The 25,733-nt window shown below is 43.8% G+C and overlaps 1 protein-coding gene across 2 annotated transcripts in view; it reads left to right on the plus strand.

The window, feature by feature from the left end:
- Positions 1-25,733, plus strand: part of GRM1 (glutamate metabotropic receptor 1) — a 2,296,169-nt gene that overhangs the window by 777,006 nt on the left and 1,493,430 nt on the right. The gene's annotated exons all lie outside the window — the stretch shown is intronic.

Raw genomic sequence — 25,733 nt, forward strand, 5'->3', positions numbered from 1 at the left:
TCTAGAAATCCGGAACTCCATTCTTCCCATGTGAAACAAGTTCTTCAAAGACTTCGTGCTCATCAACTATTTTGCAAACCAGAAAAATGTGAGTTCGACATGACGGAAGTCAAATATCTGGGCTATCATTTAAGTCCCACCGGCATAGCTATGGATCAAGAAAAGGTACAAGCTATCCTAGAGTGGCCTTCTCCTTCTTCCATAAAAGAAACACAATGTTTCCTAGGGTTAGCAAACTTCTATCGACAATTCATTCTAGACTTTGCCAGACAGACTAGCCACATAACTCACACCTTAAAAAAGGAAAATTTAAAGAAAGGGTTTGTCTGGACTGAGGCGGCTGAAGCAGCCTTTCAAGAATTAAAGAGAGCCTTCACCCAAGCCCCCATCTTGAGACATCCAGATACCACCAAACAATTTATAGTCGTAACTGATGCTTCTGAGAGAGCCATCGGAGCTGTCTTACTCCAACGACAAGAGGATGATGGTCTTGAACATCCTGTTTTCTACTTGTCTCATATCCTTTCCACAGCTGAACAACACTATTCTGTACTGGAAAGGGAATTATTGGCTCTGAAAACAGCCTGCCTTGAGTGGAGACAGTTTCTGATGGGTTCCAAGGAACCATTTGAGGTGAGGACAGACCACCGTAACCTACAATGTTTACGAAATTTTGTATGCCAGAATAGTCGTCAGGCCCGCTGGGCCTTTTTCTTCAGTCAGTACGATTTTTTCATCACATATATTCCTGGATCTCAAAACATTCTGGCTGATGCTCTGTCTCGCCGATATCCAGAGTGTACTCCTTCCTCATCTCAGTATCTTCTGGAACCCAGTAAGATCATTGGAGTGACTCAGTCTTTCCTGGAAGAAGTACAACTGGAATACGCCAACCTATCGGACCACGATATAGAAGAACTAAGACCATTATTACATAAGAAACAAGGATATTTTTATTATCAAAACCTGATATTCCTCCCTACTAACAAGGTGCAAGAAAAAGCATTACAAATGTGCCATGATTCACCTGTGGCTGGTCATAGAGGCATCAAGGCCACACAAGAACTTCTTTCACGATTTTTCTGGTGGCCTACCTGGAAACTGGATGTGGAAAGATACGTTCAGGCCTGTCCCATATGTGCCCAAATCAAGATACCCCATACCAGACCTGCAGGATTACTACAGCCTTTGCCCGTTAAACCGGCCCCATGGCATACCATCTCTACTGATTTCATGTGTTCACTCCCACCATCAGCAGGAAACCGGGTTATCATGGTCACTGTGGATTCTTTCACGAAGATGGCTCATTTCACTGCCCTGAAAAGGCTACCTACTTCTCAAGAACTAAGTCAAATATTCATTGATCATATCTTCCGTCTCCATGGACTTCCACATACCATAATATCTGATAGAGGACCTCAGTACATTTCCCGGTTTTGGAGGCATTTTTGTAAAACACTAAATATTAATAGAGCCCTGTCTTCAGGGTTCCATCCTCAGACCAACGGCCAGACCGAGCGTCTGAACCAAGGACTAGAGCAATATCTTCAATGCTTTTGCAATTCTACCCAAAGTAACTGGAACACTTACCTCTCTATAGCTGAATTTTCCTACAATAACTCAGTCCATAGTGCCTCCAAGGTCACTCCCTTTTTCTGTTCTTATGGTTTTCATCCTACCTCTTTTCCTACGTCTCCACAATCCAACTCTCCTCTACCCGCTATTACCTATTTCTCCAAACGCCTTCTCCAAATCCATAGACTAATTCGATCTAATTTGTTACATACCAAGAGATATATGAAGAAGGCTGCAGACAAGAGACGTGCAACCAATCCAGACTATCATCCGCAAGATAAAGTTTGGCTCTCCTCCAAATTCTTACCCTCACGTCTTTCTCAAAATAAGTTCACACCTCGTTACTATGGGCCTTTCCGTATTCTTCAGTTGGTCAATCCTGTCACTGTCCGTCTTCACTTACCTCATACATGGAAGATTCATCCGGTCTTTCATGTTTCTCAGCTTAAACCTTATGTGCCTGACCCTTACTCACGTCAGTTTCCTTGTCCACCTCCGGTACTCGTGGATGATGTTCCTGAATATGAAGTACAGGAGATTTGTGATTCTCGTCTTTTTCACAAACGCCTTCAGTATCTGATTCATTGGAAGGGTTATCCTCTCAGTGAATGCTCTTGGGAAGATGCATCTTCCGTTCACGCACCTCTCCTGATTCAACACTTTCACTGCTTATTTCCTCTCAAACCTGGACCTTCGGGAGGGGGACCTACTGTCGCGCCGCGCGGTGCGGCGCGAGCCGAGAGCTCGACTCAAGCCGGGCGTTCGGCTCGGGCCGCGCACCGCGTTGCTAGGACGCGGCGCGCCCCCAGCCTCTCCTGCGCATTTCGAGGCCCCAGACTTGCATGGGGCCTCGTTCTACCTTCTGCTTTCCACTATACTAGGGGTCTATGACCCCTCTTACCTGTTATTTTTCGTTTCTTTTCCCTTCTTTCTTCTTTTTTCTTCTTTTCTGCAGTCTTTTGTTGTGCCTTTCTGTATGTCTTTTCCCCCTTCCCAGATTCCTGTTCTTTCCCAGCATTCCTTGTTCCCTATTCTCTATGGTTCCTGTTCTATTCTGTTCTATGTGTTGTTTCCCTGTCTAAGATGGCGTCCTTTTACTTCCTGTGGGTCACTTCCTGTTTTTTAGTATATAAGGGCTGTGTTTTCTTCTTTCTTTGCGCTGCAACACTTTCTGCTCAGTTAGTGTCTTCGCTCCTGATTTCCTCTCCTGTGGGTTCTGGATTTCAGCATTCTGTGTTTCCTGACTTTTGCTCCTTTTGGATTCCTGTTTGTTTGTTCTTGTTTTTTCCAGGAATCTTCCTGTTTGGAGGTTTTTCCCCTTTTTCTAAGGGGTTTTTTCCTCTGGCGCTATTTTCTGAAGGGCACGGTCTGTTCTTGGCGTCTCCATTGCCTACAGCACCGTGGCTACCAGAAAGAGTCGCCCCTTTTAGGGCCAAAGCCGAACATTGAAGATCCACGCCACCCGGTTTGCAAATTCCAGGCGCAAGCAGCACGTGAGTCGTGACATTAACTCATGAACCACGTAAATCATCACAGTTCATGGCGCCCAATACAAATTCAGATAGAAAGCAGTCACGCAGCTTCGAACAATATATGTGAAAAAAGAATTATCAAAGTGCAATAACTGGAAGGCCTAGCCAAAAGAGTTATATATGCTGACTGTGCTCATAGCGACATGGATGGAAATTTAAGAACTGTGTATGTCCTTTTCCAACAACATAAGCCCAGGTTGGAAAACGGCTTTGTTTAGTAATGCGTATTTCAAAAGTCCAACCTAGATATAAATGTCCTACTTTTATTGTCATGTAAATTGTCAACGTTTTGACCCATCATCATCATCGTCAGGGCACAGGAGTTACTCTAAGCACACAGTGAACTGATATGTAGGTTCCAGCATGAGAACCTAATTGTGGATCTATTTCATATTTCAAAGTTAGCTGAAATGTCCCAATACCAATTAGGCCCATATTTATGCTTTTTTTGCGCCACATTTGCATCATTTTTTGACGCAAAAGCGGCACAAACTTACAAAATATAATTGTATTTCTGTATGTTTGCACTACTTTTGTGTCAAAAAATGATGCAAATGCAGAGCAAAAAAAGTATAAATATTGGCCCTAGTGTGTGGGGGGGTTGTGGTGAAGGGGGTGGAGCAACAAAACGGTGGTACTAAGGCCCATATTTATACTTTTTTGTGTGCCGCATTTGCATCATTTTTTGACGCAAAAGCAGCACAAACTTAGAAAATATAATTGTATTAAAAAAAAAGACACAACTGCGGTGCAAAAATAAATAAATATGGGCCTAAGTGTAGCCAAATGGTCAGCATTACATGGACCCTAAGGCCCATATTTATACTTTCTTTGCGCCGCATTTGTGTCATTCTTTAATGCAAGAGCAGCACAAACTTACAAAATAAAATTATGGCCCATATTTATACTTATTTAGTGCCGCGATTGCCCCTCTTTTTAACACAAAAGCGGCTCAAACTTACAAATTTCAATTGTATTTTGTAAGTTTACGCTGCTTTTATGTAACAAAATTACGCAAACGCGGCGCTGAAAAGGTATAAATATGTGCCATAATTGTATTTTGTATTTTGTCATTTTGACAAAAAAATGACACAAATGCGGCACAAAGAAAGTATAAATATGGGCCTAAATGTAAATCATCTGGCATTTTCTTCTTGGAATTGGAACAGAAAGTATTTGAACGGTGGTCAAAAGATCGGCGTGAGATGGATCCTAAATTAAAGACAGCTTGTATTTTAGTTGGAAATAAGAGTCAGTGTGTGGTACAGAACGACGAAGCAACTGTCCCTTCTGCAGGCTAGAGAAGGCCTTTGATGCAGCTTAATTAAAGCCAATTCTGCAGCTAAGCATGCGATTGAGATTCAAGAATTATTGGCCTAAGGGTCTCTAGATGTTCTGTGCATTAAAGAAGCATGTTTCATGGACACTGGGGCCCTAAAATTGCAGCCATGTGTTCCCCCATCGCCTATCATACTTCATCACCTTTGACCTTTTCACCGCAGTAGCTGTGTGGCAGTAGCTGTCAATATCAAGTATGCAATAAGAGACCTTATATTACTTGATTTCTCCCAGTCTGAGGAATCGGCATTTTCTATTTCTTCCTTTGCTCAAGTGGTACTCAGTGGGGTAATTAGTTATTGCTTTCTGGACACAGCTGATTCTTTTAGAGACCCTTTTTAGATCTAGTATCTTTATTGGCCCTGTTCCATGCCAGGTGTATAGTAGGAACTTCAACATCTGGGATGATCCGCTTCCGTGCTCCTGGACTTATGCGTTTATCGACGGCATAGGTGTTCTGTCACTCTGTATTAAATTTAGAATTCAATCCATTTGAAGGGACATGTCTTTGATCTAATCTGTGGGTCATTATACTTGACTCAATGTACTGAAATCATGCATGTGGTATAGTCAGACTTCTGTCTAGTTGTTTTCTCATTTAAGACTGCCCTTAAAGCTGTGCCTAAGGGTACAGAACCTGGACCACACAAAAGAAACACCCTTAGCCCAAACCTTCCATCTCAGGCCTCACCCTTAAATTAAGAACAACTAATACTTTTGACGGCTTGGTTTCAACAGCCAACGGCTATAAGAATTGCATGCAGTAAGTTGAATCAACCTTAGACAGAGTGATACCTCTAAAGAAATCTATACCAAGCCAGCTACTGCTCAGAGGTATACACTCCCAAACCAGACTGTAAAAAAAAGTTGGAGAGAATTACTCCATCTCTGCTCGCTGACATTAAAATAAGCTTTGAATTCTTACTATCTCAGCAAAGGTAGAATTTGAAACAAACAAAAAGATCACAGCAGATAATTCTCCTAAGGAGGATTTTCAAACTATTTGGTCCTTTGCTTCTCAAGTGTGGAGAAGTATGGGAAGCTGTTCATGTCAAAATTACAGGTCCTCATATAGGACACCTCGTGACATGCATAGCATGCTGCCAAATGAATATGACACACACTAGAATGAATATACTATGTGTCAAAATAATTATGATACCTGACAGAGTGAATCTGAATCGGCCCAAAACAAATATGACCTCGCAGAGTGAATATGCTACTTAGTGATTAGTATGAATAACATACACACCGAATTGAATAAGCGATATGCTGAAATATATATCGGTTATATTGAAATTAATATGGCCCTCACTGTAAACAATAAAGTAATCACTGACACAAATACAATATTAATCAAAAAGATTGGGAGATTTCTTGAAATGAATGACGTGCCAAGAGGAATATGACATACATTGATATGAACATGACAGCTTGAAATGAATATAAGGTTCTGAAATTAATATATTACATTCCGAAAATAAAATAATGCACATTGAAAATAATGTAACATACACTGAAATGAACATTAACATGTTGCAATTAATTTTTCCAGTTGGCAACAAATATGGGACATATAGAAATGAATAGAAGATGATTGAAAATGAATATTGCTTGTGTTGGAATTAATGTAAGCCCCATTGAATTGGATTTGACATGCCTTCAAATGAGTATGAAACAAGCTGAAATTCTCATGACATTTGTCAAAATGAATATGGCATACATTGAAATTGATATGACACATATTCAAATGAATATAATATATGTTAACATAGATAAGTTGCATCTTCAAATTAATATGACAAGTGTTATGAATATGACATCCATTGCAATAAATATAACATTGACTGAAAGGAATGTAATACATGTCAAAATGAATAAGACATGAGTTGAAATTAATATGACCTTCATTGAAATGAATTCGACATGTTTTAAAATGAATACAAGTAACATTAAAATGAACATTACATTTATCAAAATAAATAGAGCTTGCATTGAAAGTAATGTGATACACATTGACATGATTATGATACGTGTTGCAACGGGTATGATTCATGTTAAAATTAATATGCTGTGTTAATATGAATGAGACATCCATTGAAAGGAATATGACACATGCTAAGATGAATATGACATGCAATTAAATTAATATAAGCCCCTTTGAAATTAATTCAACATGTCTTAAACAGAATATGACCAATGCTGAAATTAAAATGAACCTTTTCAATATGAATATGGTATGCTTTGAAATTAATATGACACACATCAAAATGAATAGAGGATATATTGAAATTAATATGACCTATATAGAAATGGATATGACCCATGTTAAAATTACTATGTCAGGTGTTAAGGTGAAAATGATATCCATTGAAAGGAATATGACACACGTTAAGATGAATATGAGCCACTTTGAAATGAATATGACACCTGGTGAAATTAATATGGCACACATCAAAATTAATATGACATTCTGTAACATGAATATGACACTTTTTGAAATGAATATGAAACTATGTGAGTTAAATGTAGCATACTTTGAAATGAATTAAGCACATATCGAAATGAACACAAGCCATGTTTAAATGAATATGACCCCTGTTTAAATGAATATGGTTTGCACTGAAATTATGTTGATGTGCTTTAAAATTGTTACTATATATTGAAATTAATATGATATATTCTGAAAAAATATGATGTGCACTAAAATGAATAAACTAAAATTAATACACCACACATTTAACAGAATATAAAACACAGTAGCAGCCTTTTCCATGCATTCATTTACAACACAAGTAAGTATTTCTACATTTGTCACACAGTACTTTATCATGCAGGTAGAAATTGTTGTAAATGATATATTTTTTATGTATGTGTAGAGGTAAAGGGCGGTGTTAGAAATGGGGACTCTCCTTGGCAGTGGTTTGCATCCTGTCCAAGTAGGGACCGTTACTTTAGTCAGGGTAAGGGAGTCACACAGCTAAGACAACCCCTGCTCACCCCCTTGGTAGCTTGGCATGAGCAGTCAGGCTTATCTCAGAGGCAATCTGCAAAAGTATTTGTACATACACACACACACACACACACACACAGTGAAAACACCACAAAAGTACTCCACACCAGTTTAGAAAAACAGCCAATAGTTATCTGAGTATAACAAGACTAAAACAACAAAATACCATTGTATTACAATGCTGGTGGTCCCACAAAGGAAAGACCGCTGCAGTCCCCCTGGCACTCTCAGGCAGTGCAGACCACTGCATTGGTGAGGCAGGCCAGACAGGCTGAAAGAGGCAGTGTTTCTGCCAGAAACATTGTAATGTTGTCTACCACCAATGTGACCATGGCTCTCCAACTACAATGTCCCAGCAGGTGGAAATGGAGAGCATAAAGGAGGCAACTCACCTGCAGGCAGCGTTGCATGGTCTGTGCCGCAATGGAGCCCATCACACACGTCCTGCCATTGCTGCTGCTCATCAATGGAGCACAAAAAACCACGCCGCTGTGGACACAAACAATAGTAAGAAAACATACCTACCTGTGTATTTAAGCTCAACAACAGATTGTCGCGCTGTCATCTACATGATATGGGGCTCACCCTATGGGCACTAGTACACTTGTCATTGTGTTCACAGTCGGAATCATTCACAAAGAATGACACATACACAGTTATCAAATGCCCCCTTTGGGCAGTTATCTGACTGCACTGTCACACTCCACAAAAATACACGTCTACCCATCTCAGGCAGAGGGGCAGTGAATTGTTCAGAACAACGTGTCACACAACAGCAACACCACAGCAACATCACATCTACCAATTCAACTGACATGCTCACATTCCTCACATGCCTTGGACTGCCATCACATTGAAGCCACACGTGTATGGGTGTGACATGGAACACAAATACCCCTTAATGAAACATCTCTGCAATAGACCCACACCACCCACATTTCAACACAATGGAAGGTGGGCCACACAATAGTTTGTAAAACAAATATCCAAAGCTGACAATGCAAACAATGCCTGCACAATACGAATGGTGGTATCAGGAGCACTCATTGAAGTAGGCTGTCCCTGGATACATTTCACTTTGCACATGACCCTAAGACACCATTTGCACAGGAACTGCCCCTTCATGTATCTCAGGGACAAACAATACTTGAGCCAAGTGACATGCCTATCTGCACAATGTGTAAGTGCAGGTCAAGAAAGCACATACAACAGCAACAGCATGGGCCATACATTTAGATGAAGTAGCTCCAAGGCACACATCACAATAGACACATAATCAGTCAAATACAAAGGAAGCCAGCACAATTGAACACCCTCCACGTGTGGGAAAACGAAACTCTCGCTCCCACACATGAGATGAATGAACAATCCATATCAGGGGGACAAATCTAACACCATACACGCCAACATTGGCCAACACAAAATGAAATACTTACCCTAGCAAACATGACACAATGCAATGACACCCCAATTGGATCAACACCCACATATCCATACAGTGAACATCTACCCTTGTCTTGGGTGACACCAGCACTGCCCACAAAGTCAGATATCGCAAACAACAGCAAATGCATCAGCAATCAGGGTGAAACACACATAACTGTGAGCATGCAGCACAAGTTACTCACAAACAACATAACATAGCATAGAAAAGCAATGCTGGACAAATGTCTACCCAACAAAACAACATCTTGGGTTTATTCAATTAAAATGCTGAAGAGCAAAGAATATTGGCCAATCCCTTTGAGTCCATAAACATTACTGTGCTCAACCTTGATGGCAATCATTGCCAGGGAACCTCCACAGGAAGGGGCATCAAGTGGGCAGGCAGGCACTGCAGGGATCATCCTTAGGTGGGGTGGGTCGGATTTGGGAAGGGTGGGTTTGGGTTTGGGTTGGGGGGCTTTTTCTTCAGAGGTATGTGCTTCCTCTTGGGGGGAGGGTAAGGGTGCTTGCAGGAGGCAGGTCTGACAAGGGAGTGCTTGCATGTGGAAGGGATGGGTTGGGGTGTGGGTTTGGGCCTCTGGAGTTCGGGAAGGGGTTTGGAGGTCACAGGGGAACAGGCAAGGTAAAAAAGGAAACTCTCCTTGGGAAAATGTGTAGGGTCACCAGAAGGGTTTAGGGATTTGGAGGTTGGGGAAGTGGACTTGTCTGTGGGTATGGATGCCTTGGGTGTGTATGTGTACGGTATGTTTGTGCTTGGGCAGTGTGTGTGAGAATGGGCCTTTGCATGTCTTGGGAGGTGGGAGGTGGAGGTGTCGGTGGTGTGGGAATGGTGGATGTGTGTGTGTCTGTTGGGGTGGTGTCTCTGGGTATGGCAGATGTTGTGGATGTGTCTGTGCCTATTAGGGTGGTGTCTATGGGTATGGTGGATTTGTTGTGTGGGTCGGGGTGATGGGGTGTCTGTTGAAATGATGGCTGATGTGGTGTCTGTGGGTGAATGTTGAGTGCCTGCATGCTGGGTGTGACTTATGGTGTTTGTGTCAATGTGAGCTGCTGGTGTGTGTTGAGGTGGGTGCATGTGGATGTGCCTGTATGTTTGGGACAGGTAGGGGAATAGACATTGGGAATGAGAAGAGGGAGGTGGTGGGTGAAGAATTGTAGGGGTGGATGGCTGCAGTCAGTGAGGAGGTCAGAGCCTGAAAAGGTCTCTGTAGGTCACACATTTCACTATGAATGCCTTCCAGGAAAGCATTTGTCCGCTGAAGCTGGCTTTCCAACCTCTGGATGGCATTCACAATGGCAGTCTGCCCCACAGAGATACTCCTCAGGAGTTCAATATCCTCCTCACTCAGGGCAGAAAGGGTAACAGGGGCTGGGGCTGAGATGCCTGGGGCAAAGGAGACACCCACCCTCTTGGGTAAGGGACCACGGCCAACTGTGTGAGGAGCAACAGGGAGGGTGGTGACAGAACTGGGGGTGGTGGACAAGGATGGTACAGGCGCAGGTCCTGATCTGTCCACCGCCACTAGAGAGTGGCCACTTGAGGGAGAATCTGAAGATGACGAGGTTGATCCTGTGTCCTCCTTGGTGCTCCCCTCACCCTCCGGGCTACTGGGTCCCTCCATGTCGGTGGTGTCATGACTGGAGGTACCATGGCCAGATACTTCCCCACAAGGTTGTGCCCTATCTCCTTTGCTTACCTGGGATGATGCTGCAAATACAAAGATGAAAAGTGTCACCACATGTTCCTGATCACACTTGAACAATAGCTGTGATAAGCAACCATTTCCATGATGTCAAGTAGGCCCTAGCAACAAACTACATCAAAGTGGCTCCTACATGCACCATACTAAATGCAGGCATGCCACATGAACTGTCAACAGTTGCCCACAGGAAAATCAAGATCTCAGACAACTCCAACTGCATGGGTGAAGTTGTGCAATCACAGTAAACATTGAACAAGTAGGAGACCACATGACCTTCAATGCACACTTCACCATGTGTAAATTATCCTAATTGAGTCATGGAAGTAGAAGTAATATATCTCACATATATTACACCTTTGGCATGGAAATGTACAATTTAGACAAAATGTGCAAATTGTCATGGAGATATGTTTCTAAACACCACAGCACAATGAATCAGCTAGCCCCAGGGAGATCACCACTACTGTATGACACCGCTTACAATAACATAATTTGATTGCATCAGTAGAAGCCATTAGTCCTTTGTGTGTTGGAGAGGCTCAGGAATTTGCAAGTACTTGTAGAAAGCCCTCAACATGTTTCCCCATAGGAAGCTACATCAATGTCTCCATTTTGGTCCTGCAAACCCAGATGTCTGTGGATGAATGGTTTTACCCAACCACATGTGATTCCAGCATAGCAGCAAGTCACTCCATGATGCATGCCAACAGTCAGGTCACAAACTTTCCCCATTTCACATGTGCACTGCACTTTGCCATATGAGGCCATATCAATGGCATGGAAATGCACGTTGTGTGTAAAAACTCTAGTCCTACCTGTCATGTCCCTCATTACTACTGCAGTTGTACATGCCAAGTGAAATGCAATGGTGGGCGACGGAATGTGTGAGCCAACAATCAACGGTGACACACTCCTGTTTGTGGCACCACATGAAATGTGAAATGTAGCCCCATTGCCCATATCTATTTCCAAACACAGGTTGGCATGCACACTTATATGAGGGAATACAGAAATCATCCCCTGAACACAGGTAGACCATGCATGAAACAGCAGTGTACACATTTTGTCAAAGGAGAAAGGAACACATGATAACATGTTGGCACAAGGAATGTTAGCAACAGTGATGGGCCAGAAATCATGTCAATGGACAACCCCCACTTACCAAGGGAAAGTTTTGTTTTGTAGCTGCACCCAAAGAACAATGTATGCTCTGCCACATGTATCATGACCACCTTCACATGACAGACAGTAGTGAGGTACCAGCACTCATCACACACTGAAGACAAGTGGCCTCTGGGGTGCAGATGCCAATTTACTCACTTGAACAGACATATGGCAGAGGATGGTGATCCATCACTTCTTTTTCTTTTGGGTGTAACACTGAGGAGTAGTGGTCTGTTGCATAGAATTTAAACTTACTACAACAACAAACATTACATGATTGATCACTGTACACAGCCATGTGTCATCCCTGGACAGCAATCTTTTGGTAAATTGTACTTAGTTGTGTCCTAGGTCCCCTGGCTAATAGGCAAGGCACATCAGTATGCACCAAATTACATATGTACACAAACAGTTACTCATCTTGTGTGTCATACGTGGCTCGTTCCCAATCATCAGGGGAAGATGTCAAAACCTAACACATCAAGCTTTAGCCTTCATCCCGAGAGTAAAGAAGTTGAGATGGGGTGGAGGATCCCTTGCTTATCTCGGAGCCAAGATAAAAATTCTTTACTTCTTAGCCTCTGCCTCACTAGCCCTGAACGCTCTTTTCAGCAAGCATTAAAAACCTGGTTATTTAGAGTATAACCCCTCAGACTTTCTCTCAGAGTCCGTTCTCAGCGTTGGGAGGCCTTTGGGTAGCCATGTGCTGTATAAAAGATATAACATAACACATAACATCAGCTTGGCTATGTGGCAGGCAGGCATATGCCCTGTACTCACCCCCTTGTGGCTGCTGTGCTCCCCTCAAATGCTCATCATTGTCCCGGTACACCACCGCTAGAATGTGGGCCTTTAGATGGTCATGCTGCAACATGCGCTTCACTAACATTGGGAGGACAGCCCCAGCTGGACCTCCCCAATCTTCCGGACCCAGCTTCTCAGGTCCTCCTACCTCTTGCGACAGTAGGATCTGTGCCAGCTATGGACTCCCTGGGTCTGCACCTTCCAGGAGATGGCTTTTCAAATCTCCTTCTTCTGATGGGCATTTACCTGTATGGATGCAAGAGACAAATCAAGCGATTACAAACACATGTTTTTGCCCAAAAGGTTGCGTCACACACATCAGAAACACCAAGCACAAAGTGGGCAATCTGTCAACACACCACAGGTGTGAAGTACACATGTCAATAAGTACAGGGACATGACTACACACTTCTGGATTCATCTGCAGACTAACCCACTACTCTGCTAATGGCCTACAATGATTAAGTGAGCCTACTGACATCAGGTAACCCATGCTCCAGCAACATGTACTGTGATGTGAGCCACAATGAAACACTACACACCAATGTGGCTTCTGAAGGGTAAACCCATTAGGCTTGACTAGACAAACACATTTACACTCTGCAAGATTGACTCAAACCATGCAGTCCCTACAGACAACTACTATAGCACAAACCTCACCCTTACACTTGAGGGACAATGAAAGGTCTGACTTGGTGGGTACGGAAAGTGTCTTCCCTGTGCATGTGTGGACATGTGGCCTACCAAATGTAGACTCAAGCCACTTCAGAGTGAGTTTTGGTGGTGTGTACCTGTGCAATAGAATATTCTTTTGAACACATGTTTCCAACCTACAGAGATGGCATCCAACATACAAAGGCATGTATTGTACAATTTCTGCTATGTAACCAAGCTACTGAGTCACGTCATGGCCTCCCAGGAATTTACACACTGTCTGCACTGTGGTTCTGTCATTTGTGCAATAAGCCTGTACGGGACAAATATGACTTCTGTGAAGGTAATAACAGAGCTGTTGGAGTAAGGGAGCTGTTGACAAGGATGCAAAATACACATATGGACTAGTTCAGGGATTTACCTCAGTATCCATTCCTAATCTAGTCACTGCACAAAGGTATTCAGGGCAAGTTTTGCCACTAGAGCCTCATATGGGCCCCCTGAAAGGTTCTGCAAGTCAAAACAAAACAAAAAGTACACTGTTCCTCATAAATAGACAGGGTCACAAAAGCACTTCTATACTTCGAAGCTTGTACCCTCACACACCCACTGGATGTCATGCTTCATCATCAGGTCTGCTCCTTTTCAGACTGGTGCTGCAATGTCAGACAGGCCCCACGAGGGGGCTCTGTGCAGGAGGTCTTTTGAAGTGCGTGCCAAGAAGAAGAGTAGGAAAAAATTCAGGCCCACTTGAAAGAGAGGGGAGCTGGAGAAAATAGATTAAAGTTGGCTTGAGAACTACACTGCAACAGATTTATTGCACATGATATATCTTGATCAAGGTTAAAAACAAAGGGGAGCAGAGAGGAAATAATGTTCCTCTACTCTGTCCAACAAAGTGAAGGGAAAAGGGACACTAGCTCTAGCCCTAACTGCAGGTCAACATGTTTCACGCCTTGGGAGTCCCTATGGATCAGGTGGCGTTTCATCAGGACCAAAAAGAAACTTCTTAGCTACTCTAAAAAGTACCCAAATGAGTGTAAATAAACACAACAAATAGTACTGTTCTTCAGTACCTGCACCATGTACATCCCATTGATGCCACACAGACTGCAACAACGGGCACACAAGAAGTCTAACTGACACGCACGTTGTAGCCTGTGAGGAGGCAAAGAATGGTGTTAAACAGAGTCAGTTGTGCCTACGAGGTACTTACCTGCTCTTCTGGTCATCCATAGAGCTGAGTATGCAGGGGAAGGATCTCGCTCACAAGCCTCTCCAATTTCTCTGGAGAGAAGGCAGGGGCCCTTTAACCTGTTGGACATGGCATGATTGTTTCCAAAGGTGGCACACAGCAGCTGAAGTGGTGGAGGTGTTGCTGGCAGCAGTGTCAAGTTACTGATTTTGCACAACCCAGCATACACATACACTACATTCGCAGTCATCACCGCCAACGGACACATCCATTTGGCCTCAACCACATCAGGCAACAGCGTCAGCCTATGGCTGTGTCTGCTGTGGTTGAAACCGCCTACTGTGCAGATGACTTCTGCCAGCGGCCATTGGTGGTTCCTGATGTCCAGTGGAGTAAGTCAGGCATCTGCCATTTTGGTGGCTTGAAAGACTGTATATGGCCCTGTTACTTGCAAAACAAAAACAATATAAGTTTAACATCATCACAAACATCCTCAATCTGTCTTGTTGTGTAGATCCAACTACACAACCACCAGTGTAGTGTGGTTTAGGGCACAGATGACACATGATGGTGGTACAGGGGACACCACCGCTGGCTGTATTTTTGGCGGTTGAAAAATACAGTCACATTTTGAGGGGCTATTGAGTAGCAAATAGTTTGGTGTCACCCAAATCCATGTTGTGGACACGTGTTCACAACCATAGGGGTCACATTGGACCCTTGTGTAGTTTCCAGTGAACTGAGTGTCATGTATATGAGGTCACAAATGCTTTGTCACATAATATGGTTGGCATCCATCATGTATGTTGTTGTGGACATAGTGACTGATGTTCCAAATCATGTCTTTTCATACATAGGTACCCTGGAAGAGGGAGGATGCGACAACCTCCTATCTACTGTCCATTGCCACACCTTCAGACCATTGAGAAATGCCACATCATCCAGCTCTACAATCTGAATAAGCAAACAATAGCGGATATATGCCGTCAGTTGGAGCCAGATCTGATGCCAGCTAACAGTAATCCATACTGCAGACCACCCATTGTGCAAGTCATGTCAGTATTGCACTTCCTGGCCACAGGGTCCTTCCAACATACAGCAGCCCTACCTGGTGTCATGCCCCAACCTATGTTCAGTCTGGTGTTGAAAGATTTCCTACCAGCAATGTTTAAACACATTGACAGCTATGTCAGGTTCCTCTTATGGGAGGACTTAGCCAAAGTGAAGGCTGACTTTTAAGGTTTTTCCTCTATCCCACATGTGGTGGGGGCCATTGATGTCTCACATGTTGGCTTGGTACCACCACAGGCAACTGAACGGGTCTATTGCAACAGAAAGAACTTCCAATCCATCAATGTGAAAGTTGTCTGTTTGGCGGATCTCTACCTTCAAATGTGAGTGCCTGTTTTCCTAGATCAGCCCATGATTCCTTTATAATGCAGAGCAGCACCATACCCCAGCTGATGTCACATCTGCAACCATAGAGGGCCTAGCTGGTTGGTAAGTCACGTCTGTACTGAATGTGTGTGAGCAATGTCAGGTGCCACAATCATGAAGTAAGTGACTCATTGTTGCACTTATGTCCCATTCCTTAACAGGAGACTCAGCATATCCAAACCATCCTTAGTTGTTGATGCCATTGAGGAATCCAACTATGTCAGGGGAAGTCTGCTTCAGTCAAGCCCATGGAAGAGCATGGCAGGCAGTGGAGTGGACTTTTGGGCTCCTGAAAGCCAGATTCTGCTGTCTGGACAAGACTGGTGGAGCCTTCCTCTACTCACCCAGGAAAGTGTGTCAGATCACAGTGGCATGCTGCATGCTCCACAACATTTGAATATCCCATACATTCCAGAGGAGGGGCGAGACGGCAGTGCCACCGGGTGAGAATCCTGAAATGCCAAATGAAGATGACAGTGGTGAAGACAGTGGTGAAGAGGAAAGAGCTGACTTGCGATGAGATTTTATCCACAGCTACGTGTCATGAGTGTAAGTATGTCATGTGATTTCATAACTGTGTCTGTACAATGAACTGTAGTTGTGAGAATGTGTTGAGTTTGGTGTTTTCAAAACAGTTAGGGAGCTGATACTCTGCATAAATCAGCCAAAGGCTGATTGATAAGATAGCTTTTGGCACATTCCCCCCTTGATGATGTTGCTTTGTTTGTGTCAGAATTACTGCAATGTAGTTTGTTTTCCAGATGCTAGCTATGTGACTTGTGTCAGATGTATGGCTTTAAACCTATATTCCATGTTTTGTTCTTTGTATGGGTACCTTTACCCTGACATCTTCATGTAGGCATTTCAGAGTTGTGACATTAGCAGGTATGTGATGCTGTTCTGACATACGAAGTGGACAAGAATGGTTACAGGTAACGTAGGTCACATAGTTTGGGTGTATGAGACCTGTGCCAAGACAGCTTGCACAGTGTTTGGATGTAAGTACAGAAGTGCCCATTGGACCTGTTTTGTGTCCTGTGGGGGACCTGATGCATTATGTGTGTTATCATGTGGTCATAAAACATGTAGTCCTGCTCACGGCCAAGTCAGTTTCCATTCACATTGGCTAAACACTCTTTTTGTATGACCTATTTATTCCTGTGGATGTGTTTCACCATTGTAGGCCACAGTGCCTGTGTCAAAACACTGACATATGTTTGTGTCATATCACCATATGCACAAGAATTAAATTATAAGGGCCCTGTGATCAGGAACTGTTACACTGCCATCTGTTTGAATCTTGGATTATGTGATGTTGGATTACTTTGGTGTGTTCTGTGATAAGACTCAAGCTGGTGACACCAACCACTTCAATGTTTGACTATTCTACAGGGCAATGTCTGACAAATCCCTTCCTTCATTCTGTGGTCCTGAGGTATATGCCTATAAATGTGTTCATTTACTCAGTATGAGTCTATCATTTATGATCTGCAATAGTTCAGACATATTGACAGCCAATGTGCTGAACACTAATATTTTTTTTAGTTTGACCACACACTTGTATGTATGTGTTTGTGTGGGATGGTTGTAGTCTTGAGCTGGATACTGCATACATGCAACATATTCCAGCTGGAACCAAGTACCTTGGATCATCATTGTATGGTTCACATGGTCTGAGGTTGTTCCACCTCTTCCTAACGTCCTCCTTTGTGTACAGGGTGTTGCCTACTGCATTCACTCGTTTTATTATCCTGTCCCACATTTCCATTTTCCTACTGAGAGGAGTGTGCTGGACTTGGGCTCCAAACAATTGTGTCTCTACTCTAATCATTTTATCCACCATGACTCTCAACTCATTCTCTGAAAATCGTGGGCGTTTGGCCTGTGACATGACTGGAAATAAAAGGGGGTAACAGTGACAAACTAAACAAGACAAGGGAAAATGGGGGAAAAAATAGACGATGTGTGTGAACGGTGTAAAATGAGATGCCGAAAAAAGGGCTGCCTTATAAAAAAAAATGATAAAAAATGGACGCAATTTTGTGTGGTCTGTCTTGCTGCAGTGGAAATCCAAAGGATGGTGGTCTGTGAAGGGGTTTGTTTTATTGTGACCTTTGGAGATCTGTCCACTTGGCCAATGTGCACTTGTCTGTTACTTTGCTGAACGTGGACCACGGTGGTCACCTGCCATTGGCTGACTTCCGCCAGGGGACCGCCATGACGACTGTGTATTTGTAATAGGCTTGATGGGTTTCTGTGGCGCTGAAGGCACTGAAGGTCGTACTGCCGAAATCCAAGTCACTGTGTCGCTAGCGGTCTGACATTTTTGTTTGGTGGGCGGCAGTCCTGCCTGTATGAATCATAATACAGTGGTCTGAGGGCCTCCACTGTGGGGATCTTTTGGGACCGCCAACATGGCCGTCTGCCGGTCTGACCGCCAAACTCCTAAACAGGCCCTAAATCTTAGTATAGTGCTTAGAAACACAGTATCTTCAACTGGGGCTATCACAACATCTTGACGCAGTCGTTCCCAACAGTCAACGCTACTCGCGAGGGGGTGTAGGCCGGTCACGGAGTCGCACGGACCCCAGGTACAGTACCTTAGAAAAGGAGGAAACAAAGACGTTCCATGGAGTCGGGAAGGTGAGGTTTCACTGGAGCCAATGAGGCGTTGGTTCCTTAATGCTACCGGGGAAGTGAGGCATTAGTTCCTTAGTGCTAAGCAGGGGAGGTGAAGCATTGATTCCTTACGGTTGCAGGGGAGGTGATGCAGCATTTGTGGCGAGGCGTCAGCTCCTTATGGCCAGATGGGGTCAATGAATCCAGCAGGTCAAGAAACTAGGTGTTGACTTTGCGGTGTCGTGATCACACCACGGGGCCACAGGTGCTGCCCAGAATCGGTGGTCATGGGTGTCAGTGACATGGCACTCGGGACTCACGTTGTAGTGGGACTTCGCAGGTGCTGTGGCGTGTCAGGCCTGTGGCATCGGTCTTGGTCTTCGCACTCAACGGGGACCGCAGCTCTGGTGCAGGCAGCAGTGTGGAGTTAGACAGCGGCACAGATTCCAAAGTTTCTCTGGAGTCAATGTACTTGGTTTCTATTTGGTTGTACCAGAACTCACTCCCAAAGGCCCAGGAACTGGATTTGGCACCACTTGGCAAGTCAGGATGCTCAGCAAGAGAGTCCAGGTGCTGGCAGATGAAGTCTTTGATGTCCCTGAGACTTTCTTAACAGGAGGCAAGCTCAGTCCAAACCCTTGAAAAACCTTTGGAAACAGGATGTAGAAAGCAAAGTCAGGTTCTTTCACTCCCAGGACTGAAGCAGCAAGCAGAAGGGCAGCATAGCAAAGCAACAGGCAGAGTGGCAGTCCACCCTACAGCATCCAGATCTTCTTCCTGGTGAAATGTGCTCAGTTTAGAAGGATTCTAACTTTGGGGTCAGAGGTCCAGTACTTATCCCCATTTCTTCCTTTGAAGTAGGTAAATGTCAAAGAGAAGTATTTGTAGTGCACCAGACTCTGCCTTTCCTGCCCTGGCCCAAGACACACTCCAGGGGGTTGGAGACGGCTTTGTGAAAGGACAGACACAGCCCTATTCAGGTGCAAGTGTCAGCTCTTTCCACCACTCTAGCTCGGAAAGACCCATCAGGTTATTCAGGGCACACCTCAGCTCTCTTTATGTGACTGTCTAGAGTGAATTCGCAGACAGCCCAACCATCATCCTGACCCAGACATGTATTCTAAAGACAGGCAATAGCACAAAATGGTAAAGTAAGAAAATGCCCACCTTCCAGAAGTGGCATTTTCAAACTTACAATTTAAAAAACAACGTTGCCAAAAGATGTGTTTTTAAATTGTGAGTTAAAAAACACCAAACTCCAAATCTCTGTCTGCTCCAAATGTGAAATTACAATTAAAAGATATTTCAAGGCAATCCTCATGTTACCCTATGGGAGAGATAGGCCTTGCAATAGTGAAAAACGAATTTAGCAGCATTTCATTATCAAGACATGTAAAACACACTAGTATATGCCCTACCTTTTAAATACACTGCACTGCAAGTGGGTGTACTTGCCAGGTTGAAATGGCAGTTTAGCACACACAGACCCTGCAGTTCTAGGCCTGAGACTTGTTTGCAGGGCTACCCACATGGGTGGCAGAATCAGTGCTGTAGGCTCACTAGTAGTATTTGACTTACAGGCCCTGGGCCCACCCGGTGCACTGTACTAGGCACTTACTAGTAAATCAAATATGCCAATCATAGAAAAACCAGTCACCAATACAATTTACACAGGAAGCACTTGCACTTTAGCACTGGTTAGCAGTGGTAAAGTGCCCAGAGTCCTAAAGCCAGCAAAAACTAAATTCAGCACAGGATCAAAAACGGTTGGTTAGAAGCAAAAAGCAGGGAAAACCATGCCAAGAGCTGACAGATCTAACAGGTGGGTAAAGGTAAAAGGGGTAGGGGTTATTTTAGGTTTAGAGGTGGGTAGAGGTAAAGGGGATAAGAGTTATTTTAGGGTTTAGTGGTGAGGGAGTTAAAGGAGGTAAGGGGGATTTTAGGGTTTAGCTGTAGGGAGAGATGAAGCGAGTGAGGGTTATTTTAGGGTTATGGGTGGGAGAGGTAAAGGAGATGAGGGTTACTTTAGGATTGAGGAGTGGCTTGAGGTAAAAGGGGTAAGGGATATTTTACGGTTATGGAGTAGGTTGAGGTAAAGGAGGCAAGGATGGTATTAGAGTTAAGGGGTGAGTAGAGGTAAAGAAGGATATAAGAAATTATCATCTTTGCATGGCATTATGCCAGATTTTTGCCTTCTTTTATGAACCTGTTTTGTTGGCTGTAAAGCTGTGCACATTTTACTCCTGCTAACTAGTGGCAAAGTGCTCAAGTTCTCCTTTTAAACATGGTAAAATTGGTACACTCCTAATTGACTCCATTCTGCCAGTGACCAGTGTCACCTGACGTTTGGAGGACTCACCTGAATTGAGATATGGATTGCTCACAGGCAGTGGATTGGGTGTGGAGAGGTGTTTTTCCTCCTTGAAGTGGATGGCCTGGGCTTCTGCCCAGCTCCTTCCTGAGCTTCGAAGGCATCTTCCCTGTCATAGACAGATGTAGCTGACACTTGGGCCTCTCTGTTATCTTGCTAGCCAGATTCACTCCAAACATGGTGGGAGCCTCCCCAGAACTGGTTTAGAGATACCACAAAGGAGGGATTGTCCATTTCCATAGCCATACCTCTGGGTGGGCACAGGGAGATCTGACCAGGGAAAGAAGGGGTTTGCCATGTTGGTTTTGGCAAAAGAGGGCTAGTGTGTATAGCTTACAATAAAACACATAGGAGGAGCTGCAAAAGTGGGTAGGTTCCCTCAGGGGAACGTTTAGGAGTTTCTACCACCCACAGGCTGGCTCTGGGCATAGATGTGTACCTCCAGTACCCACTTCAGATCACCCCTGGACCTGTGGAGAGTCAGAAGAAGGACTGGCTTGCTGTCTGAAGAACATGAAGGGAGACAGGACCTGCTTGCCTTGGACACAGGACCCTTGAAGTGACTCTAAGGATCAGTTAGCAGAATTCCTGTTTTTGCTACAGGGACACAACAAGTGTCTAGAGGCCTTTTCCTGGAAATGCCAAGCTGACCAGTACCAATTGGACATGCCCTTGACCCTGCTGCAGACCTCTGATTGAGTGATTCCTAAACCCAAAGAGGTGCCCCCCAGGTCCTGGACTTTTGGCTGGTGTTTTGAGTGTACTCCTCATGTTTCCAAACTGCAAGCTCTGGGACTTAGAAACTTTTTGCCAACTTTTTGCCTGGAGAATCAATGAAGACCAGGACCAAGTTGAAGCTGCAGCCTTGGACGTCGAATTGCTGGTGAGCCGCAGGTTGCTGGTTTGCCCTGCTGAAAAATATCTGACTTCCAGAAAAGTTTCTAAGTCTGAATGCAGATGGCATCATCGGGGACGATGCCAAGAAGCAACTTGTTGGCATCAAGGCCCTCCTGGTAATAGACTTTAGAGTTCACCAGCTGTGAGCTAAGACTCCAGTTTTGTTCAGGCAGTAGGGGTTATTTTTGGGTGGAGGGTTAGGTGGGAGTAAAGTGCTAAGGGGTGGGTAGTGGTAAAGTGGGAAAAGATTTGTTGTTCCAAGGATGGGTAGAGGTAAATGAAGGTAAGAGTTTTTCCAGTTTTTTAGGGTTTTAATGGGATTACCCTCAAAAAGCACTATAGAACAGGTGGGGTGAACCCCTGCAAAAAAGTAATAGGGATTGTTTAAGGAAGCCCCCCCACAAAAGAAATATATATATGTGTGTGTGTGTATGGGTGTGTGTGTATACACACACATATATCTGTATTTTAAAATGCGAAAAAGACAGTAAAAAATGTATTTGAGAAGTAAAGGTGCGCGTTGGAAAGGTTGTTATCGTTATTTTAAAAGTAACTGCGGAGTAAAGACATGGAGAGTAAAATCCACAGCATAAAGGCAAGCGGACTAAGAGGTTGCAGACTAAAGTCTGATATTCGTCCATGTGTATTTACCGGCACTAAAGTTCCAGAGGGCACTGGAATATTTTCGCGCCAACACCCATACATGCTCCTGTAGTAGTGATAATTTATAAAAAAACAACGGTGAACATGGAAATACTAAAGAGTAAACAATATAATCGTCGCTATGAACACTGTTTTTGACTCCATGACAGTGAATTACTGAGTGCTGTATAGGTTTTTCAGCAAATGAGATTACGCAAAAAAACAGAAAATTACACAAAATTAATGAGATGTTGACCCAGTAATTTGCAATATTTTTAGCTCAGATGTGACCTTTCATTCATTTTTGCATGTGAAAATGTATTTTAGCGCCAAATCTCACATGATGTGACAACAACCTCTCATTCTGTCGGTTTGTGCTGCTCCCAAGGTCCTGCTGCGTGATTATCACCCAAACGGAAGCTCAACTATATGGCATAGGGAAAACATGTAATTTGGGGTATTTCACATACCAAGCGTAATGTGAAATGCTGGAAATTATGAAAAATTACACCGCCTGAACTAAGTTTCGCTCGGGTCGGGTCAACATTACTTGTGCTAAAACAGACATTGCTATGCTTTGCACTAGTACTGCTATCTGTCAGGCACGACACCGTTTTATTAATTTCTGTAATAATACCCTAAATTAATTGATATTTTACTCATGCGATTCGCACCGTGAATAGAATAGAAATATATTCGAATTGCAATGCAAATGTCTCAGCTAACCCACGTTTGACAAAGTGAAACAAAAACCGAACTGAAATTTCCCCAGTGACCACCTACAGCAGAGGAAGGCAGTGGGTCAGCTGTCTCCTGCAGCAATAAGGAGCAGGCCACCAGAGCCAGAAGCGCGGGCCCCCACCAGCTAGCCGCCCTTGTACGAGAGCCGAGTTCGTCAAAGTGTTGACAGCTGTCAAACGCGCATTGTTACTGTCTGTTTGATGCCCCGTCTGAGGTTTGTGTCATGAAACTCCCTGGGCAAAGCTGTATAAGTGAACCATTCGTGTGGATGGTGTTTGTCAACAGTACTCTCAAGTGCGGACATTACTGTCTGTCGTGCATCTGTGAGGTTGACATTTATTTGTCTGAAGGAGAGATCGAGGCCTTATTACTGTAGACTGGCATATGGCAGGCTCAGCTGAACCATGCGCTTCACAGGTGAGGAATGCTGCTGGTGACGACGGCACATGATTTGGACATCTGAGAGAAGAATTGCGCACATTTAAAGGAGGGAAATTAAACTGCCCTAGAATCGACCATGGGTTAAATTTGTGAGGGCAATATTGAGTTAGACCCAGACAAATCCCTTTAGCACACATAGGGCGACTCAGTACACCATGTTATTGTGACAAAAAAGGATTTATGGACTGGGCGATGAGGAATCCTACATACTATGAATTGTTAATGAGCAACACTCACTGAATATGGCTTCTCTTTGGAGCTGTTTTAAAACAGCCCTACGGGAATGTGATGCACTATCACCAAAGGCGCACATCAATCAATTTATCAACATATGGTCTGGACACCCCTCCAGTGAAAGGTTTTGCAGTATTGCATCAACATGCTCTTTTCGAGAAGATGCTTTGCACTGATGCATATTTCTTTGCTTCTGTTGTTCAGGAGGTCACTTATGTTGACAATAATCCTTTTGATTATGCGATTGTCTTGGTAAAATGTGTTGTCACAGTCCTACTGAGGTGGAGAGGAATGGAGGGAGTTGGGAACTGCAACTACTCGGTCTCGAACTGGACCTGAAAGAGGACTCCATGCTGAGACTTAGAAAGAGATGTTCCATAAAATCTATCAGAGTTCTGAGTAAGGAATGAGGATAGTTTGAAAGTCATTGTAGAGAAATTTGGAAATATGAGATGTCAGTATAGTGAAGACTCCAGCAGAAGTCTTCAAACAGGAAATAAGTGTTCAGCATGAAGCTTCACACTTGCAAGAATGAAGGAAGAAGTGAGGTCTGTACCCATCAAAGTCTAAGGGTATCTGCCCTAACACATATAAAAATACTCCTTTTCTCTAGCTAATGAAACCGTGAAACACACCTGCAAAAGAAAGAACATGTTAACCAAGCAAAATACATTTCAGAATTAAGGCCTTTAGTCAGGCTAACTTTAACTAAGCACTTTGGGCCTTATTATGCCATATTGGCTACCTCCTTACCGGGCCAACTAAGAGTTTCCTGGTAGGTCAGCAGGTGGATCCTGAGTTTCCGCTCGCTGGCCCAGCAGGAAACAGCCTACAGCATTATCTCTGGCTCATAATCGAGCCGCCAGCAATGCGGAAGGATGCAGGGTTCACCAGCACCATCGCAATATTCACTGTCTGACATTGCGATGGTGCTGGCCGGGAGCCCCTGCACGGCCCATGCCAAGAAATGGCTGGTGGAGAACAAGGTCGTAATCCCCAGGCCAGCGCTGCTTGCAGCACCTCCCTGACAGATTAGGACCGCCTTGGCCCAACCGCGAGGGTCCTAATATGGCGCTCAGAACGCCGCATTGGTGTCGGTCTGACAGCCATCCACGAGTCTGGCGGGCAAGCGACTTCCAGACTCATAATGAGGACCTTAATGTGCATTTAATGGCATTTCAAATATATGATTATATATGCACACATATAACTTTCAAAGTACATGTAAAACTGAATAAAAGATTGCATATTTTCCTGCAAATGCAACTTAAAGTACAAATATGAACATGAATAGTGAATACATGTAAACATTTTAGATGAACATTAGAGCACACATTTAAAAAGCTTCAGTCTCTCAGTAGTAACATTTCAGTAATGCATTTAAGTGTTCACAACATTAATATTATTTAAGGCACATGGTAAAAGTAATGTAAAATGTAAATGTGTATTTGTGCAATGATGACGTGTAAAGGATGGAATCTAAATAGAGCTGCTGTGCTCACAAACCAGGTGCATATTTTACACAAACAGTGCAAAGCAAATGTTTCCTTATTTGCCAAAGGGCATGACCCCTTCGCCTGTGTGATTGCATATGTTACTAACGTGTTACTAACGTGGCATTCTGTAAAAGAAATTGCGAGGCATGCACTCTGTGTAGCACCTAGGATATAGCCCTCAGGCAGGTCCACCAAAAAGCACCCTGTGGGACGCTGCACAAATCATTCTCGAAACTCCTCAGAATTGACCCACAGGAAGGTGCTGTCACAGACTGTGCTTTGGACATTGTGGTGTCTAACAGGTCCACCTGTAATAAATAACAGAACAGATGTTTCAGTGCTGCTCCGTCTGTTTCTGCTGCTTGCTCTTCAGCACAGACACAAACTCAGGATGCTGTATCTGGGCAGGAGATAGATCACTTTTTTTGTAA

Source organism: Pleurodeles waltl, chromosome 5 (genome assembly GCF_031143425.1).
Source record: "Pleurodeles waltl isolate 20211129_DDA chromosome 5, aPleWal1.hap1.20221129, whole genome shotgun sequence".
Taxonomy (NCBI): Eukaryota; Metazoa; Chordata; class Amphibia; order Caudata; family Salamandridae; genus Pleurodeles; species Pleurodeles waltl.